Source organism: Alexandromys fortis, unplaced genomic scaffold (genome assembly GCF_014885135.2).
Source record: "Alexandromys fortis isolate MF-2015 unplaced genomic scaffold, M_Fortis_MF-2015_v1.1 scaffold_1, whole genome shotgun sequence".
Classification (NCBI taxonomy): domain Eukaryota; kingdom Metazoa; phylum Chordata; class Mammalia; order Rodentia; family Cricetidae; genus Alexandromys; species Alexandromys fortis.
The window spans coordinates 33,601,462-33,626,958 of NW_026067927.1; the positions used below are offsets into that span (position 1 = coordinate 33,601,462).

The window sequence follows — 25,497 nt, forward strand, 5'->3', positions numbered from 1 at the left end:
TGGTCAAAAGTAATTGTCCCTTAAGATTAGCTGCACCTCTTTCCCTCCCTGACACAGATCTGGTACTATGTACTCCAACATCATGGACATGAGGCTGAAATTGCAACTGCCCCGAGGCTTGAAGCAAAGGCAGGCAGTACAACTTTGTGGGTGGTGACCACTGAGAATTTGAAGGTACCTGTTATTCCAGAATATATTCAGGCTATTCTACCTAAAGAAATTGGTTTCCAAAATGGGTTTTCTTCACACATGCGTGTGTGTGAACTCGCACACACAACACACACAGAGAAAGGAGAGAAAGGGGGGAGGGAGGGAACAAAAAAGGAAGAAGGAAGGGAGGGAAAGAGAAAAGAAAAAGGGAAGGAAGGGAGGGAAGGAGGGAGGGAGGAAGGAAGGAAGGAAGGAAGGAAGGAAGAAAGGAAGAAAGGAAGAAAGGAAGGAAGGCAGGCAGAAAGCTGCCCTTGAGACCAGAACAATGGGAGTCCTCATTAAGCAGTGGCAACAGATTTAGTAAAACCATAATAGCCCTGAACAGCTTGCATCTCTTTGCTTTAAGAGTCAGGCAGAATGTCTGCAGTGTTCCTTAACAGAATTTTTGCATTTTAGCGTAGAGTATTACATGAGAACAGGCAAGGCCAGCCATTTTTTAACCTAAAGCATGATGCTGGGTCTAGAAAGAACAGACCTTTTTACAGGGATATTCCTTCTTAAACCCAAACAGAAAAGTTAGTGATTCAGACTTAGTCTAGTAGGAAGAGTCAACTCAAGACCCTGTCTTGAAAAAAACAAGCAAACAAAAATCATGCTAAGGTTTCTGAATCTAGATGCTTCCCTCTTCTTCACCATCTCCCACTATATGTTCCATCTCCCTTCCCCAGGAAACCATTACTATAAATTCATGTTGATTCTTCCTAAGGTATAGCAACATTCTTTAATATGTAAAACTTTAGTACAATCATTAGCTTCTCTGTGCATATTCCTTTATAATATGACTTTTCACTCAGAGTTAGAATTTTTGAATTCTCCCAAGTAACTCGGGTTCATTTCCATCCTCTGTGGTCTTCCTACCAGACCCCACCTTCAAGGACATCCAATCCAATAGGAGCATAGATACCTGATGGGACTGTGAGATACGTGTCGGGGCTGGGGGACCCCAATATCAGCAGCCTAGCGCAGAGCAATTGTATCCATGAAAGGAGCATGTTATGCAGAGTTGGGCACAGGTAGAGTGCTCAAAAATGTGCACTGAGAAAATTCATAAACATTAAGAACACATGAGAGTTTAAGATGCTCCCAGGCAAGTGTGTTTACTGCTTTGTTGGGGGAAAAAAATCAGACACATTAGAATAGAATGCTGAAGGCACAACAGATATTAAGACCTTGAAATAAATATGCTATCTCCCTTCCATAGATCATAGGAATATTTAAATAAACATCCTGAAAATAAAGCATGAGACCCTCAGGAGGATTCCAGAGTTGGGGGTGCATTTCAGACAGGCAGAAAGGCCTCTTTGGAGTAAATCTTGCTGCCAGTCACCTCTGGTCCATCCTTCACCAAATGTCAAAACTTCTCAGAGCTGCAGGGGGGCAGCCCTTGCTTTGGAACCTGCAGGGCTGAGGCTAATCCTAGCCAATCATCTTGCATCACGTTCTCCCTCGCCTGTCTCAGCACTAAGGACAGCTCCCAGGCATGCCTAACCTGAGTTCCAAGCTTTTCTGCCAGGTCACAGGAAGCTGTAAAAATCTCTTGGCTAGCCTCGGTAATACAGACTTCTTACTGAAGCTGCTGGTAGCCAGAGGCCAGTTGTCAAGAGTTTCTCACCAGAAAGACAAGAAAATGTAAACTTCAACTCTATTGAACAGACAATTGTTTTAAATTCTCAAAACCAGTTAATGTACTATGCAGTGTTTTCCTGGAGGGAGGTGGAGTTTAAAGTAAACATATTAATATATACATCTTAATATATTAAGGCTAGGTGCAATAAATAGCTTTGAAGATGATTTTAACCTATGCTTATTTACATACGTCGCTGGTGCTGAGGTCAACCTGCCCCACCCCCAATCCCACTTCTGAGCTCCCCAGTGCCCTCTGCAGACCTTTTTCATGGCTTATTTGACACTGGAAGTGTCTGGATATTTATGACCTTATCTACCTCTGCCAGACAGTGAGCACAAGGCAGAATCTGCAGAGGATTAGCAAGCCTCTGTAATTCCACAATACCAAGCCATACCCTTGACAGGCACCCACTGGCTCCATTCACTTTCACATGAGCCCAGGGTCACATGATCTGGTGTTCCCCATTACAGCAGCAGTCTGCAGGGCTTGGTTTATACAATGCATCAAACAATCTCAAATGCTTCCCTTCCCCAGATCCAGGTCAAGGCACACAGCCACTTCGTATAGCCTTTTAAAAACTGCCTAATAGCAAGCCTGATGTGGGATTCCCTTTTGTATGCTGTAAAAATGTGTTTTATTATTGTTGGTTAATAAAGAAGCTGATTTGGCCAATAGCCAGGTAGAATAAAGTCAGGTGGGAAATCCAAGCAAAGATAAAGGGAAAAAGATGAGAAAATAAGAGAGAGACCAGCAGCTGCCAGGAAAGCAAGAGGTGAAGTAACAAGCTGCTCAGAGTGGTTATTTGGGAAATGGTGGGTGAGAGAAAAATCTCCAGTTAAAGTCCACAGAGCAAACAAAGGTACCAGATCTTACACTTGCTAACTTTTGTTTGAGGAGGCAAAGTCTCCAAGTCAGTGGGAAGCCAGGTGTGGCTTGTCTCTGCTTAGTCTTCCCTTCACCCACCTCCAGGAGCACCTGGGAAAGTGTGGCCTCTGCACTTACAGACCTGAGACCAGATTTCTTTCCCTCAGACAACTACAGTCAAGTGTCAAGGGGTCCAGCAAGCTCAGCAAGTTCATTTGGAGTCAAGCTCAATAATGGCAGAAGCCTCTTCATGGGGCTGAGGGTGAGGGAAAGAGAAAGGTGGGGGAGGGGGGCTTTGTAGAGATGCTTAACAAAAAAAGATGAAGGACCAGAGTGATGTCCTTGTGGCTGTAATGAAAAATCTAAGAGACGTGTATATCCCTACACATGGCCCAATTTTATTAAACAATATATAAATACTGAGGAAAAGTGAGGCAGGGAGATTTAGTATAGACTTAAACATGGACAAGAGGAAGATAATTTTCTTTACCCAAGAAGAGTAGACATGGGCTTCTTAAGAGCAAGTCGCATTTAGATGACGCCAATAGCTACATACATAAGATCTGTTGTAGAGGGAAGCTTGAAAACCCTTTTCTGTGTATGAACACATCCCCCTGTGTGGGCAGCTATAGTCACAAAAGTCACGTGATAACCAGAATCCATCACCAGCAGAGGAGAGACTCCGCGAGCCTCCAGGGCCCACAGCATCACACTACCGTCACGCCACTTTCCCCGCCATCCTTATGTGAGTAGGTTTCAAACGCAGCAGCTCAGTGAGTGTCCCCTAGGCAACGACAAAGTTCCCTGCAGGCAGATCTACCTGAACCACACAGAACCCCCTTGCAGCAGACTTTACAGACAGGAAGTCTCTCTCAGCCAGGTGCAGCGAAGGAGGCGCGCATCTGCTTCTGCGTCCTACATGACAGTCGTGCCCCATAGTGCTCTGACTTAATCTTACATCTCTGTGCACTTGATATCAGACTGCCCGCACTCCGCAGATGGGAATGCTGAGAGCAGGGCAAAGCAGGCCTCAGTGTCTCCTCCAAGAACTCAATGTGCGACCTTGGCCAGCTCACTTAACCCCTTTGAGCTTTAGTTTGTCATTTGTCTTGTAAAGGAAACTACTATATAGGGAGTGTGTGTGTGTGTGTGTGTGCGTGCATGTGCACACATGTGTGTGCATGCTTGCATGTGCATGTGTGGGTGTGATGTGGACAGAGAATATTTGTATGAGAGATGTGTGAGTATAGGGAGGATGTGAGTGTCTGCATCTTTATATACAAATATTACATAGTGTCCAGTACAGAAATTTACTTTCTAAATGTATTAAGTATAGTCTTCTTTTTGGTATTAACAGCAACAACAACAACAAAAAACCTAGCAAAAGTTTTAAGTCTGCTCCTCTTTCCCTCAGTCTCCAGGCCCAGAAATACTATTTAATCATGTAATCGAGCCTCTAAGGACCTCTTCCATAGGTCACATATATGTATTCATCTCTTGAAGCCTCATTAGCAGGACCCTTGTTTCATTGCAGATATGGGTGTCAAAGTCCAGAACAGTAATATGACTGCCCAAGGTCATCAGAGGAGAACAGCTGAAGGTCAAATGTAGATCCGATGCACTCCCAAAGCCATGCTAGACCAACTCTGCATCAAACACGATTAAAGTCCGCCTCCATACTGGCTTCAGCCATCTTCCCTACCCTCATACTGCATGATGCCTGGGATGGCAGTCACTACTAGAGTGGCTGCCCAGCTCCAGAACCAGGCTGCCTCTCCTGGGCATATACATCAGCCAGTCTGCTTGCCTGCCAGAGGCATAAATATCACTGCCGCTACTTCACTCACACCGACTCCAACCTGCCAGACGTGTGGGTGTTGTCAAGCGAGCTACAGATTCCAAAACTTCTGTTTCCTCTGCTCGGAACCCAGCAGTCAGTCCCAGGCACTTTGCTCTTTGTTTTTATTTTGAAAGTGACAGAATTGCCTTTCTGTAATGAATGGCTGCCTCCTCCTCCAAAGATCCTTGGAAGAGAGAAGCCAAGAGAGAGTGCCCAGTTGATCTGCCTGGGGTCCTGGCTGAGCACAGTCAGTGAGCAATAGTCCCCATTGTAGAGACAGGAAATCTTCAGCCCAGTTTTGTGACTCGTAGCCAGTAGAATATAGTTGTCAGGGACACGGAGTACCATTTCTATAGTGCCTCACTGCTTACTCTTTCCCAGATGTTTCTCTCCGGTTCCTAAATGATACAATTGGAATAGCAAAAGAAGCTGCTTAATGGATCGACAGTGAAGGATGAGTAAGTGTGAGCGTCTTTGAATTGTGCTGGGCATGTGGTGGATTCTAGAAACATGGAAGTGTCCACGTTTAGTAGAACAGTAATGCCTAGAAAAATCCATAACTTTCTATGGCCCTCACGAATTTGCCCAAGGTCATAGTGCTCACAGGTGAGAGGAGCAGGTGTGCCTGGCTTCAAAAGTCCCCATTTCTTCTCATCCCCCCCAATGGAATTGGAGTGCGGGGTGTGTGTGTGAGAGTTCCAAGAGGTTAAAAGTTGACATACAGATACTTAAAACTGAGCTGGTGCAAAAAAAAAAAAAAGCTGTTACAGGTACACAGCACATGCACACACACACAATGCAAGGTGTGTGAATATTAGTGCAGTAAGAGATTGTGTGTTATTCCATATAGTAAGCAATAGTGTGGAGAGCTCTAGACCTCTCCCATAGTTGAATACAGACACGGGTCTACAAAACAGTGCGTAGATGTCACAGTAGGTGGAGTAAAGAGATCCTGCAGAATCCCAGGTCTGCCACTGAGAGCAGTTTAGTGAACATTTTTATAAAGGATCAGGTGGGTAGTATTTAGGCTTGGTTCCGGGGATGTGGATGCTGAGTGGAGGTTTATTGTGTCACATGACACTTTCCACTCCAGACTTCTGAGGATCTGGGACTTCCATGGAAAGGACTGTGAGCTGAGACCATCATTTGAATCTCACCACTGCCTCCAAAGTCTCATGCTCACTCTTCTCTGCGTCTGTGATTCTCAGAAACCCCAGAAACAATTGTGCCTTTGCAACACTGCTCGCAATTGGATCCTTAAGGCAAAATCTTTTCTAAAACAAGGATCCAGAAAGGATTTATTAAACACGGCATGGGAAGTTAATATGCAGACAGTTGACAAGGAAACATGTGATCTCTGTCCTATCTTCAAGGTCTTGAGACTAGCTAAGGTTGCACGCACAGCATCTGAAGCCTGGTCTACAGAGAGAGTTCCAAGGCAGGCTTCAAAGTAACAGAGAAACCTTGCTTCCTAAAACAAAACAACAAAAAAGATATTATACACACCATCTGGGACACATGCTTTGCCTGTGAATAGTGCATGGTGTTACCTGCAGAGCCTGCCAATCAAAGGGAAAGTCCTGTTGGAATCAGAGGTTTAAATAATCACAAACTCAGCTCTGCTGTGTATATTTTACTCTTAAGTCTCAGCCTCCACAATTATACAATTGGAAAATACTGGACTGGAGAAATGACTCCGCCATTAAAGGTTAGGCTTACACTCACAAAAAAGAAAATACATTATCTTCCTGAGAGGTTTAAAAGACCAGTTATAGGCTCAGCACTGAGGCACACAGCTTTGATCTCAGCACTCAGGAGTCAGAGGCAGGTAGATGTCTGTGAGTGTGAGGCCAGCCTGGTTTACACAATAAGTTCCAAGAGAACCAGGCCTACACAAGAAGACCCTATCTCGAAAAAAAGAGGTGGGGGAAATAAAAGGCCAGTTCTCAGCACAGGTCCCTAGTTCCTTTTGCTTAATCTCATTTCAACAAAGATCTAGTCAGTGCGCACAATGCCTCAGATGCTCAGTCAAGGGAATCAAATGCACCCTTGGCTTTATGAGGCTTGCAGTATGCTGAAGTTAGTGACACAAAACACACAAATAAAAATATTACCACTAGCTGGGCGGGAGGTGGTGGCACAAGCCTTTAATCCCAGCACTCAGGGAGACAGAGGCAGGTGGATCTCTGTGAGTTCAAGGCCAGACTGGCTTACAAAAGGAGTTCCAGGACAGCCAGAGCTGCACAGTGAAACCCTGTCTCAAAAAAACTAAAAAAAAAAAAATGAAAAATGAAAAAAAAGAAAATATCACCACCAATTATAAGCAAAGCAAGTATCAAAACAACAACATAGAATACTATGAGAGAAAGAGCATAGAATACCATGAGAACTCAGGGGAGCCTCACTGCGCAGCTCAGCCCAGGCATGCAGAGTTAGCAAAAACTAAGGAATTGCCATCAACAAGGTTCCTGAATAAGGGGATGGCATGTGTCTAGACGGCATGACAGAAGGCAGCCAGACATTCCTGAGCCTAAGAGACAGCTGTGTGGTTGCGGAGCTTTGTCCCCCTTCTGCGGCTTTGGTCAGTACTCAGAAAACAGGATTTTTCTTTAGTCCTCACATAGCTTGGAACAGTGTGAGCTTAACTTGTGAATAATTTATGTCTGTTTCCATTAAAATCAACAGCAACTGCCCTGTGCAGTCCCAGGCAAGAGCAGCCTAGCTCAGCTCTTAGAAAACCAGCTGGGCATGTCCTGAGTCCCTCCCCTCAGCTTTGAGCCTTCCACACGATTCTCTGTCCCAACACCATCACCTGCCCCCAGCCGAACTCCGCTGCCCAGCCTTCCATGCTGGCAGCCATTCCCGTACTCGAGGCCTCTAGCTTACCATCCTCCTTGAGGAGATGGCCTTTCTTCCCGCTCTACCATCTGACCCTTATATAACAATTGCCAGGAGCACTGCTTGTACCTTCTCTGACCTACTCTTACTCTTGAACTGGAGGCTTCAGCCTTCAGGTTTCAACTCAAGTAGCAGCATTTCCATAGAGGTGGCTTCCCCTGACTGTGCAGAGCAGATGATGCCCTGAGTGATGTGTATTGTTGCCGTGAACACATCAATGTTCTGGTGGTTTGAATAAGAATGGCATATGCTCATGCATTTGAATGCTTAGTCATCAGAGAATAGAATCCTTTGAAATGATTAGAAGGATTAAGAGGTGTGGTTTTGTTGGAGGAAGTGGGATTTGTGGTTTCAAAAGCCCATGTCAGGCTCAGTGTCTCTGTCTTTCCCTGACTGTAGATCAGGATGTAGCTCTCAGCTACTCCCCCAGAACCATACCTGCCTGCTACCATACTCTCTGCCATGATGATAATAGATTGAGTCTCTGAAACTGTAAATAAACCCCCAATTAAATGTTTTCTCTTATGAGTTGGTCATAGTGTTGAAGTGATTACTTACATTGTTCTATTATTGGATAAAACTCAAGAGTCAGATATTGGGGTAGAATCCTGATTGATGAGGACAGCACAGAGAAGCAATCAGTGACCCCCTCTCTCTTTCTCTCTCTGAAGATGGATGCTATAAAGTAATCCCACACTATCTCAGAACTGATTATAATAAAGGGTTCCTTATTCGGAGACAGACTCACAGATCATAGTCCTCTGCACAAATGGGGAACAAAACCTCACTCCAGCTCTAACTTTGGGGAGCTCCTTTTTTGGCAGGTCATATCATTGTTAAGATAAAGTGGCTTTTGGCAACAGAAAAAGTATTATCTTTTAACAATAAAAATAATTTTCTGTACCTAATTAAATGAAAGGTATTTGATAGTCTTATAAGTTAGTTTGGATTGGGAGCAAGCTGTTTGATGAACTATTGCCTCTCCTAATCAAGAGGTCTCTCCATTCAAATCTAATCTTTATTAATTTTGATAGTATCCATAACTTTTCTTCTCCTGTGGTAACAAAAGCAAAACCTCTTCCCCAATGTAAAGCATATCCTGTTTCCCATTCTGAGGTCAGCACATCATTAAAATATATAGGCTAATTAATTCAGCAGTTTTTTCTGTTATCCAATATCTCTTTGCAGCTCTTACTCCTTTTTATTAGCATTTTAAAAATTTCAAAGTTAATAAAAACACTGTGTCATTTATCTCTGGGGGGTGTCTTTATTATCTCTTTCTGTTTATTAAGCATATCTTTTAAAGTGCAATTAGATCTTTCTATAAATGCTTGTCCTGTAGGGGTGTGGGGTATACCAGTAATATGCTTTATGTTATAATATGCAAAAAACTGTTTCATTTACTAGTAAATGACTCATTCTTCTTTCCTGATTCTTCAATCCTGTCCCAAGTATTGAAAGTTGCAGTACAGCATAGGGCCAAAGTGTGATCATCAAATTCAAATTGTCTCTGCAAATCTGGGTCTTCACCAAGAAGCTGGTCTTGGGAAATATCAATACTTCTAGCCATACTTCATTGTTTTATGACTCTAGCTTCTTTCTTTCCACCATGTTCTCCATTGTAACTGAGTACCAGCTTTCAATATTACTACAGATAAATTTTTCTAGTCTTGTGTGATAATTCTGTTTCAAGTTGCCAATGAATTTAGAATGTGCTTCACATACGATGACTGCATACGATATCAAATGACTGCGTCTTTAAATCTCCTCAAATCTAAAACGTCTACAGGAGTCCAGTCAACTTGTGCATAGCCTTAGGGATGTTGATACCTGGTAATCATTCTTGTATGGTAACTGTATAAACTAAGATTGGTTTTCTAATAACCTTGGAATGCCTCTCTTCAATTTCATAATGTAATGATATGGTAGATTCTGCTCTAAATTCCTCTGTTTGTGTCTGAATACTTTTTTATCTTCATTAGTAAGTCTTTCTACATTTTATATCTTATCAGTCAAATTTTTATTATTTTCATTAGTAAGTCTTTCTAGGGTCTGTATCTTATCAGTCAAATTTTCATTTTGCACAGTTAGTACACATTTTAAAGATAAAATATGAATTACCAAACTGATAGTAATTATAATCACTATTGTGTCAATCCCAGCTAAGTGCTTTATCCCCTCATTGTTTTTCCATGTGCAAGCCATTCATAGTAGCATTAAATAGGGTCCTAACTCCCTGCATTGTGAAGTTTCCAATTCTTCACATGGGAATGATTGTTTTCCTTATTTTAAAATCCAATTCCCCTTTTAAGAATTCCCAGGGTCTCACCATCTGCTGACGACAACAGTAAAGTTGGAGCTGTGTAATGATAACCAGCTGCATCTGTGACACTCAGCTGGGGGAGGGCGTGGCTAGCTGTCACTGCTCAGCCCAGCTGGGCAGAGGACACAGGCAGTCACGGCTGGGGCCCTCGGCAGCTTGCAGCAGCGGTAGCAGCAGCAGTAAAATCCCAAGTGTATGAGCAGATGTCAAGGGGGCCAGGCTGGTCTGGGTTGGCAGCCCATGGAGGGGTTCCACGGAAAGTTTGTGCCTTGAGAATTGAGAGCATGTGGCTGCCTGATTGACAGATCTGACCAGCTATGGGTTGCTAACTCCAGTGGCATTTGGGGCCAGGGATGAGCAGAAGCTGGAAGCTGGCAACAAAATGCCCCAGACTTACACAGAGTGCCAATGGGCAGTAGAGAGGTGGCAGGTTCACCACCTTGGTGTGGTTTAATAATGCCCTTATTTTATGCCAGATGAAATGATTCTTCTATTGTTTATAATTGTTATATTATAAAACTCAAGAGTCAGATATTGGGGCAAAAGCCTGATGGATTGGAAAAGTGCAGAGAAACGACCAATGACCTCCTTTCTCTCTCCTTCCTTGATCCAATAGCCCCCATAACTCTTTCTAACTTCTCCCTACTACTTCCTCTATTTCTCTATGTCCTGGGTCCTCCAAAACCTCTATGGCGGATTCTGGTCAGCCAGCAGCTGGTTCTGCCCTCTTATTCAAGGTGAACTTAATATTATCAGTCTCAGGAGTATCAGAGTGTGATCAAAATATCCCACAGCACAGTATCCATTCACACAACTAGAACAGTGACAAAGATACATGCCAAGGACCCCCCCCCCAATGCCCTACACCAATAGATTTCCCTAGGTCAGGCTCAGGAGGAATGGAAAGGCTTTGCCTACCTTGATTAGCTAGCTTGCCTCCCCGTTCATCTGTGTATAGTAAATAGACCGAGGATCCAGCCTTTTGGTGCATGTCCATCAGATCACAAGATCCACCCAATTCCAGATTTTTAGTTATCTCTTCATTCTCCTTCATCCCAGTCAGGTCAACTCCAAAGCCATTTAGCTTGTAATACCTGACCATCCCATTATTATGAGCCCTGTATCTGCGTCCCCTTCCTCTCCCAACTCATATGTTGAAACACTAACCTGCTGGAGTGTGATCAGGTCATGGGACTGAAGATCTCATGATGAAATTGGTACCCTTAGAAGATATTCTTTCTCTCTCTTTCTCCTCATTCTTATCTTTCTATATCCTTTGTCCTTTACACATCTAGCATGAAGGTGTCGGATATTATATTGATCGTACTTCTTGTTGCTTGACAATTTAAAGAAGGGTTTGCTTTGGCTCGCAGTGAGGAGGGAGGGCACGGTGGTAGTGTGAGGCACGTTGCCACATTTTATCTGTCATCAGGAAGGAGAGAGAGGTGAAAACTGTTCCTCAGCTGTCTTCTTCATTTTCCCCATTTTATTCAGCCTGGACGCCAGTCTGGAGTCCCTGAGGTGCTGTGGCCCACATTCAGGGTGGATCTTTCAATCTCAGTTAAATCTCCCTAGAAGACATGCTCAGAAATGTGTCTAGTAGGTGACTCAAAAATCCAGCCAACCTAACAAATATTAGCCACCACACATCCACCCCTTAACAATTTGACACCTGAACACATCTCTTTTAACATAAAATTCTACCTATGATCCCCACAGCTTCATGACTTTCTCATAATACAGAGTGTATTTAGTTCATCTGAAATAGGGCCCCCAAATCATAACAATTCTGACATTGTTCTATAGCTAATGAGATGATCATGTGATTTCTGTTTTTGAGTCAATGTGCTGGATAACATTTATTGTTTTACTCATGTTGACCCATCCCTGCATCTCTGAAACGAGGGCAACTTGGTGATAAAGATGATCTTTTCGATGACCCATCTCCCCTAGATGTCTGTAATTTTCCTCTCCTGCCACTAGCAGTGACCTTGTGAGTGACCCTGACTCTTAGGAAACAAACAAAAAGAATATGTACCATGTCAACTCTTTCCTTGGGGGAAAATGTTGCCTCGCTTTTTTTTCTTTCCTTGTCCAGTGGCTGAATTACAGATACAATAGTGAGCTATTCTGAACCATAGGAATAGGAGTGGTGTATTAAGAATGACAGAGCAACAATAAAGAAGCAACGGGAGCTCCAGGGACAGCATCCATCAGAGCCACTTTCTAGCTTGGGTTCTTCCTGGAGAAGAAAACTAACTACAGCCAGCCCTCCACACCCACACATTCTATATCTGCAGATTCAACCAGTAGAGCATCCAAAATATTTGAAAAGAAAATGCGGGTAGCGCTTCCTTGCCATTCCTTCTCAATAAAGTGTAATAACTATTTACAGTGTTCACATCACAGTGATGCTTATAATACATATAATATAGAGGCGATCTAATAAACAGGAGGGTGTGCTTAAGTTACGTACAAAAACTTACCACTTTATAAAGAGACGCCGGTACTCATTAACTCTAATACCCACAGGAACCAATTCCCTGAAGCTACTGAAATCACTGCATTGACTTATTACGCTAGATTTAGGCTCTCTGTTGTCTGCAAGTGAACCTACATTCTAATTAATAGTCTCTTGACCTTCTGGGTGTGATCTGAGCAACTTCGTAAAGATTTCTCAAACTAACTCTTTCCTCACTCTGAAGGTCAACAGAAGAGGTGTTCTATACAGAGGGAACAGCCTGCTGAAGGCCACAAAGACAGCAGGGTGCTGAAGATGTCGGATTTCACAGTATGGGAACAAGAAAGCTCACTTGTAATGGGTAGAGAGGTGAGGATCACTATGAAGAGTGTGTTAGCTAGGATTTTTATTGCTGTGAAGAGACGCCATGACCACTGCACTTTTCATGCAAAGGAAAAACATGTAATTGGGTGGCTTACATTTTCAGAGATTTAGGCCATTATCTTCATGGTGGGACATGGCAGTGTGCAGGCAGACACGGTACTGGAGAAGTTGTTGAAAGTCCTACATCTTGACCAGGAGGCAACAGAAAGTAAAATGAGACACTGGGAGTGGCTTTTGCTTCTGCATGTATGGGACCTCAAAGCCTACCTCTACAGTGACACACTTCCAAATAGGCTACATCTATTCTAACAAAGTCACACCTCCGAATAGTGCCACTCCCTAGGAGCTTCTGGGGGCCAATTACATTTAAACTATCACAGAGAGGTAGGTAGGCACCAGTCACCTACTCAAGATGACTTGGGGCTAGCACAGGCAGCTTCAACCAGATCCATTGGTAGCCTTTACCCAGCTAGCTGGAAATTCCACCAATAAAAGGTCAGTTCAGACCATCTGACTCTCTGGGATACCCCCTAGAACAGAAATTCCCAATCTATGGGTCATGACCCCTTTGAAGGTCACATATCAGATATCCTGCATATCAAATATTTACATTGCAATTTGTAACATTAGCAAAAATACAGTTATGAAGTAATCACAAAGTAATTTTGTGACTGGGGGGTCACAACCCGAGGGACTGTTTGAAAGGGTCACAGCATTAGGAAGGTTGCGACCCACTGCCCTTGAAGATAAAGAATAAAGGCGTGTACATGCAGAAATCCATTATTACAGCACTTCCACAAAAGCTTGGAAATGTGAGCAAAGCCTAGGGCGTCAGAGGCAGAGATGTGGGGCCCCTGTTCCGGCTTGATCAAGCCTGAGCAGATCATTTAGTGAGGATCTCTTCTCTCTTCCACCTTCCTAGCTGTAGATGCCCTGGCTTGTCTCGGTTGCCTGGGGCAGGCTAGCATCATTAAGTGTCTGGAATCCAAAGCGTTTAAATTCTGAACAAGGTAGAATAAAAAGACCTTTGCAGGGAATAAATGCATACTGGATATCATGAGGAGTACTTTTGTATGCCCCTGCCAAGTTTGTAGAGTGAAGGTTTCAACTGCTGTCCCCCGGAATGTCCCTGAGTTTGAAGATGGGGAGGTGGCTGAGAGGAAAGCCCGTGAGCTTGCAGCCTAACTCGATATGACTTGTATCACAGGAAGAGGAAATGTACCAATCCCCATATGGGAAAATAAAGAGAAAATGTGGATAGATATCTAGAGCAACACTGGGGACATTCAGTGACTCACAGGGAAGACTGTGCAAGGACACAGGAGAGGGGGGCCATTTGCAAGCCAGGGGCACAGACTTCAGAAGGAACTGATGCCACCAATTCCTGAATCTTGGACTCCTGGCCTTCCGAGCTTTGAGCCAAGACACATGCGCTGTTTAGGATGTCAGAGTGTGTGCCTAGTTTTGTCACAAACCTGGTAGGCGCAGGGAGCAAGAAGACAGAGATGGATTCGGGTCAGAAACACACAGGCTGGTAACTGAGCACGTCCTTCCTGCCTCTGAGCCTGTTCCCTCATCTCCAGTGTGAGCAGAATGTCGATCTTTTTGGCCCTTGAGAATGCACTAAGGGAGAGGTGACTGATAGCTGGGTAACTTGATTTTGCTCTCTGTTCTTGTCTGTTCTCCTCACAAGGAGAACCTCCAGCATCATACTGTGCCTTTTCCACTTTCCCAGTACCCACCGAGGAATGCATGTGGTGAGTGTGCTACAATGATATCAAAAAATAAAAAGGCTACACTCTGGTGTGTGTGCGCTTAGAATAGAAATTTTAGCAGTGCCTGGGGCTTCCCATGGATTATTCATCTTCATGACAAATGAGGGCCCATTCCTTTGGATGAGAGAGAACATTCTTGCCTGACTCCAAGCCCCTTGGGAAGTGGTGTGACAAGACCCAGACGTCCACGCCCAGCCCTGCTGATGGAAAACCTGCTGTGAGAAAATGGCATTTGTCACTGGACACACATTCGCCTCCAGCCCTTCTGCTGTCCAGTCTCGCTGACTGGAGCTTGTAAAAGACAAAGAAAAAAAAAAGTAAAAGAAAAAAAAGGGAAGCAAGTGAGAAGATAGAAACATGACCTCCTGCTGGAAGCAGGAGCTGGGGCAGAGAGGAGCTGCTTTCAAATTCCTGGCACCTCAAGTACTGCAGTTCCAAGCACCTTTGAACTGTCTTGAGTCCTCCTACTACTAAGGCCTTGTCACCTGTCCAGACAAATTTTGCCACACACACTCCTCAAATAGTAATTTTTCCAACTTAACTTTGTGGGTCTTCAACACTAGAATATTGGGAAAAAATTTTCTCCATCTTCACCCTGAATTTCCTAGGCACCTAATGAGACATTCCAGCTCTTTAAAACTATCATTTTTACATGATTATTTTTCAGTCATGAATATGCTCTCTCTGTAGATATAGAATGACTTACAGTCTGTCATTCAATTAGTTCAACAATGGCTTGTGGCATTGGGAGAGGAGGTCTTTGGGGGGGGGGGTGATTGCATGACGTCTTAGGTTAGGACCTCCATGTTGGTGTCTGTAGCATTCTGAAAAGAGAAGGAAAGACCAAAGGTAGGAAGCTTGCTCTGCCTTGCCCTGCAAGCTCTTCTACTACACAGTGGGGCAGCCCTGAGCCCTCGGAGGATGAACTTTACAACACGGATCTATAAAACAAGCAAACTTATATTCTTTACATGTTATCTAGTTTGGAGTGTTTTATTATAACAGCAGAAAGATGATCCAAGTCCCTAAGGAAGGAGAAACACCTTCTGTTTGTGAAGGCACACAAGCTTCCCAGGGGAGGGGATACTGAACTTCAGATGATTCACTAAACAGGAGAAAGGCTCTGTAGCCAGAGCAGGACACAGATTGGGTCTGATGGTGTGGTAGCTCTAGACGAGCTCAGAAGTCTGGAAGGTTGCACTGCAGGAACAGGGACAATGCAATTGCTGGTATCCAGACTTGGTAGTCTAAACGCTATGCAGATGGTACTGGTTTTGAAAGCATGAAGGGACTGTGGGGAGCAGCTGAGGTTTGGCACTTTTGGCAATGCTGGAGTTCGTGAAGAGAGCATAGGGGAGGCTACTGACGAAAGTGCAGTCCAGTTGCATCAAGAGACCCAGCATTTGGAGATGACTGCACCATGGGATGACTACAAAGCACAGGAGCAGCAGTGTAATGGAGCCATCTGAAGCCTGGAAGACATCTGTGTGTGCTGCAGAGGGCACAGCCAGAGAGGCGGCCCAAGTCCTAGAGGAGCCCAGAGCATCCGAGTGACTCCCAGACACTGGACATTGAGTTACTCACACTGTTGAAATTTGGTTTTGCTTTGTTTAGATCGTGACTGTGCCCTGCTTCTTTCCTCTGACTTGAGATAAGAAAGTGTTGAACTTGCTTTACATTTTACAGGAGCTCACAGCTGAAAGACTTTGATCTTTTAAACTAAACTTTGGATTTTCAAAAAGAGATCAGATATTTTAAATAGACTGAACTTTTAATATGAAAAGACTGAGGAATTTTTAATTTATTTATATTTTTAATGTGAGATCTCTGGGATGAATGAGAAAGGAAAGGTTATGGCTTAACAGTGATGTGTTTGGGTGTCAAGTTGACAAGAGGTCAATTGTGCTGGATAGCTTCATGTCAACTTGAAACAAGCTAGAGTTACCTGAAAGAAGGAACCTCAGTTAATAAAATGCTTTCATAAGATTAGGCTGTATACAAGCCTGTAAGGCATTACCTCATTTAGTGATTGATGGGGGAGACCCCAGTCCCATGTTGGTGGTGCCATTGACCCAGAGTCCTGGGTTCTATAAGGAAGCAGTCTGAGCAAGCCATGTTGAGCAAGTCAGTAAGCAGCACTCCTCCACGGCCTCTGCAACAGTTTCTGTCTCTAGGATCCTGCCCTGATCAAGTTCATGTCCTGACTTCCTTCAATGATGAACAGAGCCATGGAAGTGTAAGTTGAATAAACCCTTTCCTCTCCAATTTACTTTTTGGTCATGGTGTTTCATTGCAACAATAGAAAACCCTATCTAAGTCAGGCAGGAAAAAGTGCACTCACCAATTTAAAACCATCTGCCTGGTATCCAGCCATGAGCCAGAACATCTATTGTCTAAAAACTCCTTAAATAAGTATGATGTGGTTCCGTGTTTGCCACTCCTTAGAGCTGAGGGTGACCCGAACTGAGCAGCTCATGGAGACTGCACAGGGATAAGGACCAACACAACTAGAGAGTTGATGGAGATTTCACACCCTCTTCAACCTATAGAAGAACAGAACCACAAAATCAAATGCAGGACCCACAGGGACCCTGTGCCAGGCTGCCTCGGGGGAGAGACCAGAGACATGGAGGGAGGGGGAAGTACCTAATCATGAGCAGTAACAGACATGGCAAACACATGGACAGAGAAACCCCATGGAACTCTGAACAGTGCACGTTTGTCCTCCCTTGAGGGCAGCAATGAGGACACGGGAAGACGCTGGGGACAGGACCTCTGGTGGGCCAGGTGGAGGGAGACCTTAGACACAGCCTCAAACCAGGAAGTAGGACCCAGCTCTGAGGTCTAGGCTGCTGGGCTACAGTTGAGCCTGTTTCTAGCTACAGCCTCCTCAACAGCTGGCTGGCTGAGTCACATGGCAACTATGAGCCCACATGTAGTGGAGACAACTGGTGTCAGAGAGCTTTCTCTCCCACAGAGACACAGGGGAGCTGAGATAGCGCACCTTTTAGTAGTCCCTGTACTTTGGACCCCTCCTGTTGACAGCCTTATTCTCCACTGCTCTGTCTGGAAGGCTGTCGCTATTGGTGGCCACACCCTAATGAATAGCCCTGTGACTTTATCACCAATACCTTACCAGCTGAGCCATCCAGAGCCACAGGAGTGTCACCCAGAGGGACTCCCGTCAGAAACCATTTGGACAATTTCTTTTGTGGATGGCCAATGTCTGGTTGGGTGACAACATTTTCTTCTTCAGCGGTTTTCTGTTTTTAACCTTTATTTATTCTCTCTCTCTCTCTCTCTCTCTCTCTCTCTCTCTCTCTCTCTCTCTCTGTGTGTGTGTGTGTGTGTGTGTGTGTGTGTGTGCTTTATTTAAGCACACAGAGGGCATCGGTGTGTGGCAGTGGTTAGTCATTTTCATGTAGAGATGAGTGTCTGGTCTTCCCCTTTGCTTTCGGTAATTCAGAAAGTTATCTAATAGTTCAGTGACCACAAAAGTCAGATACACCCAGGTGTTGGAGCAAACTGGGGATGCACTAAGATTTATTCTTCCTTGAAGGGTTCCAAGTTATGTGTGAGGATCCTAACACTTACATGAAACTAAACAGTGGGAAAAGAACATGAGCTAGTTTTCTCGCTTTAAAATATTGATTGTTTCTAAGGTATACAAATCAAGAAAGCATATGATCTAAACATACTGAAAACAAACAAAAGCTCATGGGTAGGGTGGCCAGGGCTCCTGTCCCTGACAGGGACACCTAGGAGGTAGAGGGAAGATAGCCTCCAGTCACTCCATCGGCTGCACTCTTGCCTTTGGTGGCAGTCATTTGGGCTAGAGGTAGAGTGGGGGACATCGGCTGGGAACGTGTTAGGATGAAGCTCCTATGTGCCAGAAGAGCAGCGCCTGTTTTTTTTTTTTTTTTTTTTTTTTTTTTAATAACAGCTGAGCTGGGTGGGTCTGCTTCCCTCCACTGCAGGCTGAAGGATGGGCAGGCCATTACAGAGACAGAGTCGAGAGACTGCCCCTCAGCATCACTGCCCTGCATAGTCAGTCAGCCCAAACGGCTTCCCTAGGCAACCAGGTGTTTTGTTTTGTTTTCATTGCACATATTATGGGGAGATAATTAAAATCTTATTGTCAGTGCACACAGGTTCCACCTCACGGATATAGAAGATCATTTGTTCTTGAGACAAAGGTGAGCTGCCACGGCCAGCAAATGTAAATTCAGGTCCCCCAAATAACACATTCCAACATGTCAGTGATTTCATGTAGTCTCTTACAATTGTTAAAAAAACAGGGAGGGGGGAGTTCTAACTACAAATGCATTGGTGAGAACATTGGGTATATAGGTTACAGGAAGGGAAGGGGCTCCCTGCTGTAGCTTTCAGACGCCAGGGCCAAGGGATGTAGAGCAGACAGACGCTAACAACAAAGGCCTCTCAATGGACCTAAAGGTAGCCTGGGCTAATCTGCCTGCGGATCTGTAACATTCCAACTCTATACTCTCATCAGCTCACCAGCCTCGGGGCATCTTTAACACGCGTGAGCCTTTTCCACAAGATTCTTCCTTTTAAAAAGCATGCTAAAAGAACTCACAGAATTAACTGAAATTCTCACACCTGTTCCTGGTGTTTATTCCAGCTTAAAATAAGCACTCTGGAGAGGAAGAAATGGTTGTTAGGGGATATGAACGGGCGGAATAACAGAAGATAGCCTGGGACAAAGTTCCTCTGGGTTCTGGGCAAAGTGGGGGTGCAGTAGGAGTGAAGTGGGCAGGTGAGTCACTCATCAGCGCCCCCTAAAGGAGATGCAGGCAGTGAGGGCGGGACCTACTCCAGTCTCTGACCAATGAGAGTCTAAGGGGAGGTAGGGATTAATGTATTTCTTCCAGTCTGTAAAGGCATTGTCAGAGAAAGCCCCATAGGGGCTTGGGGTGATGGGAGGAAAGAGGGAAGATTCAAGTCTTATTTCCACAGCAGCTACTAAGACATGCAGATTGTCTTTCAAAGTGCCCAGCCTAGACCAGGCCCAAGGCTGTGAGGACCAAGGTGAGAGGATCATGAGGTCAGGGCTAACCTGGGCTACATGCAGAGATCTTGTGTGTTTAAAAAAAAAAAAAGTGTTGAAACTTTAGAGTCGTTTTTGTTGTTGTTGTTGTTTTCTTTTCTTTCCTGATCCCCAAGAAGGACAATAAGGGTAAGGATGTTCTTCACTACGTCATCTGAGCAGAAACTCTTTCTCAAGCCACATGCAGCCTTTTCCTGTTTGGAATATGATCCTGTCAGAGAGGCCTCCAGCACCCTCCAGAGAAAGTTTTTAAGTCCGATAAAAGAGCCTTTAGAGGGGAAGTCTTGTTTCTCTAAAACCCTGTACTTGAGGCTTGAGTGTTGGAGCGGTGAAGACAGAAATGAAGGTGCCACATCATATCCCGGGGTAGCCTGCTGCAGAGCGGGCAGGCTGGTCTCTGCAGTTCTGGAGAACAGAGATAACACACACATCAGAGGTCTGGTGATTCGGGAAATAATCCCATCACAGACCCCAAGTCTGCGCAGCCTTTTTCTCATTCCAGGGATCAGGGGCTGCTGGGACAGCCTGTCCTGCCTTTGTTTATAAATGCTAGAGATCTCGCATCTTGCTGACATGCCAAGGAAACACTGGCTTTTGAGAGAGATTAGGTTTTTTGAGCACATTTCTTTTCCTGTGGCTAACACATCCATCACATCAAAAAGCATAAGGAAAATCAGAAGACGAAACACTATCTCTCATACCTTGCCCAATACGAAAGGACAAATTGTACATATAGTCCCCTTCCACCTTGTGTCCTATGGAGACATGGTTTTTACTAAGTTGTCACTTGGGAACCCCACTGTCATGAGGGAAGGGTATGTCAGTAATGAACCACTTTCACTAGACAGTTTTCCTATCAGTTTGTTTTCTGTTGCTGTAATAAGAACACTGACCAAAAGCAACCGGGAGAGGAAAGGGTTGATTTCAGCTCTCACTTCCAGCTAATAATTTGGATGCTGCCAATGGCTGGATCTTTGCCAGAATCTGTTGTAACAGAATCCTTCTCATCTCCAATTTTATTAATTTGGCTCTTCTCTTTATTTTGGTTATTTTGGTGAATGGCTTATCGATCTTGCTTAGCCACAAAGAGCCAGCTCCTGTTTCATCAATTCTTTGTGTTCTTTTCATTTCTAGTTTATTAATTTTTGCTCTGGTCTTAATGGTATCTTTGCTTCTGCTGACTTGTGGTCTGGATTGTTCTTTTTCAGGGCACTAGATGCATCTTTTATCTGAGCTCTCTCTGGCTTCTTAATATAGGAACTTAGAGCTATAAACTTCCTGGAGGCCTTGCTTTCATTGTATCCCATTGGCTTTGACATGCTCTGTTCTCCTTTTCATTCAATTCCAGAAGTGCTTTTATTTCCTTCAGGATTTCACAAGGGCCTGCTCATTGTGTATTAGTGTGTGTCTAACCTCCATGAGTTGTGTGTGTTCTGGAGCTTCTCTTGTTGTTGATCGATAGTCTTGCTCCTTTCTGATGAGACAGAGGACAATGAATTGTTTCACTTCCCTGTATTTCCTAAGGCTTGCTGTGTGCCTGAGTGTATGTTCTATTTTAGAGAAAGTTCCATGGGCTGCTATGAAAAAAAAAAGTGTGCTCTGCAGTGTTTGGATGGAATGTTTTGTAGATGCCTATTAGGTCCATTTGCTCTACTGTCATTTAATTCAGATATTTCTCTTTTACTTATCTACCCTGCATAGACAGAATGGATAAATCTGAACCACAAAGTCATGGGTTATTAAACAAAATTCCCAGTGCTGGGTTGGGATACTAACCTAGAAATAGTTGTCCAGGAAATCCCCAGAGGCAACCAAAGCAATATAGATTATTGCCATAGCTCTTGGTGGTCCAGGAGAACCAGACAGTAAGATGCTATTGTTGAAGACACCATATACTTTGGATAACGAACATAGAGAAATCAAGCTGAAACTGAGCAGAAAGCCTTCTCCTGATGGCTAGCTCCCATGGTGGTAGAAGTTGTTACACAGGTCACTGGAGACAGGAGTCATCAAAGGTCTTAACACAAATGTGGGTTGTATGCTACGCTACTGTCCTGTCGAGCAAGAGGTACCACACATGATGCAATGTCCTGGCTGTTGTAAGAGTAACCAACAGCATTCTGATTGGACTGAAGCCTGCTCAGGAGGAAGGAGTTCTTGTCTGGTACTACTCATCTGGTCAAAGGTCCTTAGCTGGAGAGGTCATAGATCCTGTCCAGGATCCTTCTGTTTCTATGTTGAGGAACGGACATGGTGTTACACCATCTCCTACATATTTCTGTTTATACCCTTAGATTAGAGCTGCCTTCAGCCTTGTCAGAGGTTAATGCACAAACTCACGACTAGTCAAGATGCTAAGAAAAGGTGACTACTCAGTGCTCAGACCTCAGTAAATTCCATATCACTCTTTCCAAGATTCAAGGAACATCAAAGAAGAGAAGGTAGAATGCATGTAAGACCTTAGCCATGGAGAGGTGGCCATGAAATGCTGACTTCTAGGCACCATGTGTCTGTCTACTCATGGGCTAACAGCAACCATGGTTACCTACACAGGATCTTTCTAGGATAGAAGGTATCAACGTTCAGTCACGGATGGGTGTAGACGGAGACTGCTCGCTCATTCCCTGGCTGCCAGACCTGAATAATCACACAGAAACTATATTAATTACAACCCTGTAATTAATGACTCAGGCATATTCCTGGTTAACTCTTATATCTTAAATCAACCCATTTCTTGAAGAAGGACACTAAAAAGAAATCCCACACTAGCTCAGAATTGAATATAATTAAGAGTTATTTATTTAGGGGTAGACTCACAGATCACAGTCCTCTGCTCGAACAGAGAATCCAGCAGCCAGAAGAGAGAGAGCGCATACTTTACATCGGCATTTATAGTATAAAAAGCCATACCCAAGTGGGCAGGTAACTTAAAGGCTACTAGCTGAAAGATTGCCTACAGCAATTTCTATTAATCTGTGTATTGCCATGAGGCTTTGACCTACCAGTAACAGTAAGTAAGGTTCCAGCAATCTATCTATCTATCTATCTATCTATCATCTATCTATCTGTCATANTATGAGGGCTAGGATTAGGATTGATAGGATTAGGGCTAGGACTCCGCCTAGATCTGCTTTGATTTCCCACCTGGCTTTAGTCTGCTAATCCATTGGCTCAAACAGCTTTATTCATCAACCAATAAACACAATATTGAAGGACATCACACATCAGATGGGGAAGGGACTCAGGAGTCCCATCTCCTCCCTAGACAGTCATTGTGAACCATTGTCTATAGTGATATAGGTGACTTACCTATATTCCAGTGGATAGGTCCACACTCATGCCCAGGTAGACTGTCCTGGTTAAACTCAATGAATCACAAAGCAGAAAAGATAAAGTAGGAGAAAGATTCTCTGGGATAGGGAAGGACTTGCTGAAGAGGGATAGGAGAGGGTGCTGTGGTGGCACGAGAATATGTTATATACATGTATGAAAAAGTCAATGCATCAATTAATTTTTAAAACCCTGGGAAAAAAGCAGAAGTGATCAACTCAGTAGGATTGGCAGATAACATTGGAAAGCCTACTCATCATAAAACAAAAAAGTAAATAAATAAGAGGCCCCAGAATCCAATATTCAAATAAGGGAATGAAATAGAGAGTAGAAGAGAGAAAATCATCATTAAAACATACAGGAGAAAATTCCCAGGTGGACAGTACAGATCAAAAGCACCAATACAAAGCCAGCCGATGTATAAAAATAGTCTAACACCAAGGCAAATAATTGTGAGATTTCAGAGCACTGGCGGGGGGTGGGGTGGGGAGGAATCACATCTACAAGGAAATTGTCACATCTCATACATCAGGTACAAGAATTGCTTTGGATTTTCTATGTGCGTGCTAGGAAGCAATGGCAAATGCCTTAGCATTCTGAAGGGGGGGAAATCCTATGTAGGATTCTAGAGTCAGCCAAGATGCTAATGAGGCAGGAATATAGACTCAGGATATTTTCAGCACCACTGTGCTCCCTTTCCGAGGAGCCTGCTTTGGCGTGTGCTGTGCTAAAAGGGCATAATAAGCCAAGCATCAGGAAGGCAGGGACTAGAAATGGAAGCAGCCTGAAGCAAACCCTCAGCATGGACAATGAAAACAGAGAGGGGGTGTGTGCACCCCTGGATAATGCTGGACCACAGTGGGAGAGGCCACTCCAGGGAGACTGATGGAGGAAACCTGAGCACTATTGGATGAGAGCAACCATTCTGAAAAACTTCTTAAGCTGGAAAATAAGTTTAAGCGTAATGCACAGTTAGTTATACTGAAAAAGAAGTAAATAGAGAAACAATTACCTCTAGAGGAGAAACTTTTTGCTAGATATTATGTCATTGAGCCAGAAAAAAATTTTGCAAAGTCAGGCCATTACAATATGTAGATTTTATTGATATGACTTTAAAAGAGAAAAGGGGAATACAGAAATGCTTTCATTGAAAATGAGTGGCATACATCTGAAAAATAAAAATAAGTGAAAGGAGTATGTACCCATTTTGACAGAACTGGCGAGGCTGAGATGAGAAGACAGTGCAGGTGAGCCAGGCACGGAGCATGCTCCATTGATCCCAGCCCTCAGGTAGAGGCAGAGGCAGGCAGACCTCTGTGAGTATATATACCTGGTGTATATAATGACTTCCAGGTCACCTGAGAAGATCTTGTCAATAAACAGATAAAACAAAAGCCAGTGTAGGTTAAATGGTAAGTTCAGATCATCTACAAGCTAAGATCTTATCTCAAGAAAGGAAGGAACAGGAGGGAAAGGGAGGGAGGAGGGGAAGAGAGAGGAAGGGTTAAGGTAAATAGGAAGCCAGATGCAACACGGTAACCTGTGTGTTCAAAAGTAAAAATAATCACACTCTTATATAGAAGGGTTATGTCACTATACAGCCCAGGCTGGTCTCAAACTCGGAAATGCACAGTTTCGGTCTCAGAATGCTGATGTTGCAGGTGTGTGCCTCCTCAGCTGGATCAAAAGAGTTAACTCTGCCATTGAAAAGACAGAGAAGACCGTATTGCATGAGGTAAAAAAAAATGTGCTCCGTTTTATAAAATAGCATAATGCCACTGCAAGGCCATAAATAAAAGGTTTTAGGACAAGATTCCCCAGCCAAATAATAATGAAGGCCAGAGAAAGAAGAAGCAGCTGGGAAGGCCTGGCATAAATATCCGGCTGTAAAACTGTTGCAGCAACTCGTGTCTCCTGTTACTGTGTGAAGTATTCAGAGACACTAGCAAATGAATGGGTATGGCTGAATTCCAATAAAACTACTTAAAACCCCAGCCATCCAGTTCACAGGTCCTGGTTGATGTCGCTGGGTCTAGTAGTCCCTGACTTCCCTTTGGCCTTGTCGCTGCCTCTATCCTCTGTCTGCTCAGCTCCCAATCTGGGCTGACACTAGTTTTTTCCTGATTTTTCTATAATGTGAAACCTTTTCCTGAAAGAAACAGGCAAAAGCCTGCATCCTGCCATTGTGACTTCAGACTCCATTTTACCTGGAGGGTGAAATAAAGCTCAGGTTCCCAAGCCCTAGGGGAGCAGGAACCTTCTGATGGCTGACCAACCTCCTCCCTAAAGCATAGAGACCGTCCTAATGCATCTTTAGTTCTCTAGAAACATTATAGCTGTTGCTAACAGAAGAAACAAATGAATCTTATTGGTTGGACTGCAAGGCTTGCATTGTATGCCAGTTGACAATGGTGGAACATTCAAGGAAGCCTCTAATCTCTAAGTCCTGATCGGTGAAAATTGTAACTGTAACTCGGCAATTAATGTTTGTGGATTTTATGTTTATAAACCCCACTTTTGCCCCTGCTCAGGGCTGTCAGGAGAAACAAGACTCCCGAGTCCTTGTCCTGCAGCCCCAATCTACCAATGACCCACTATGTGGTAAATTATTTTTAAAAGCCAGGCAGTGGTGGTACATGCCTTTAATCTCAGAACTCGGGAAGCAGAGGCAGGCGGATCTCTGTGAGTTCGAGGCCAGCCTGGTCTACAGAGTGCTA

At 44.0% G+C, this 25,497-nt stretch overlaps 1 protein-coding gene across 3 annotated transcripts in view; it reads left to right on the top strand.

Moving 5' to 3' along the window:
• Window positions 1–25,497, top strand: part of Sfxn1 (sideroflexin 1) — a 1,040,418-nt gene that overhangs the window by 917,394 nt on the left and 97,527 nt on the right. The window lies entirely within an intron of this gene.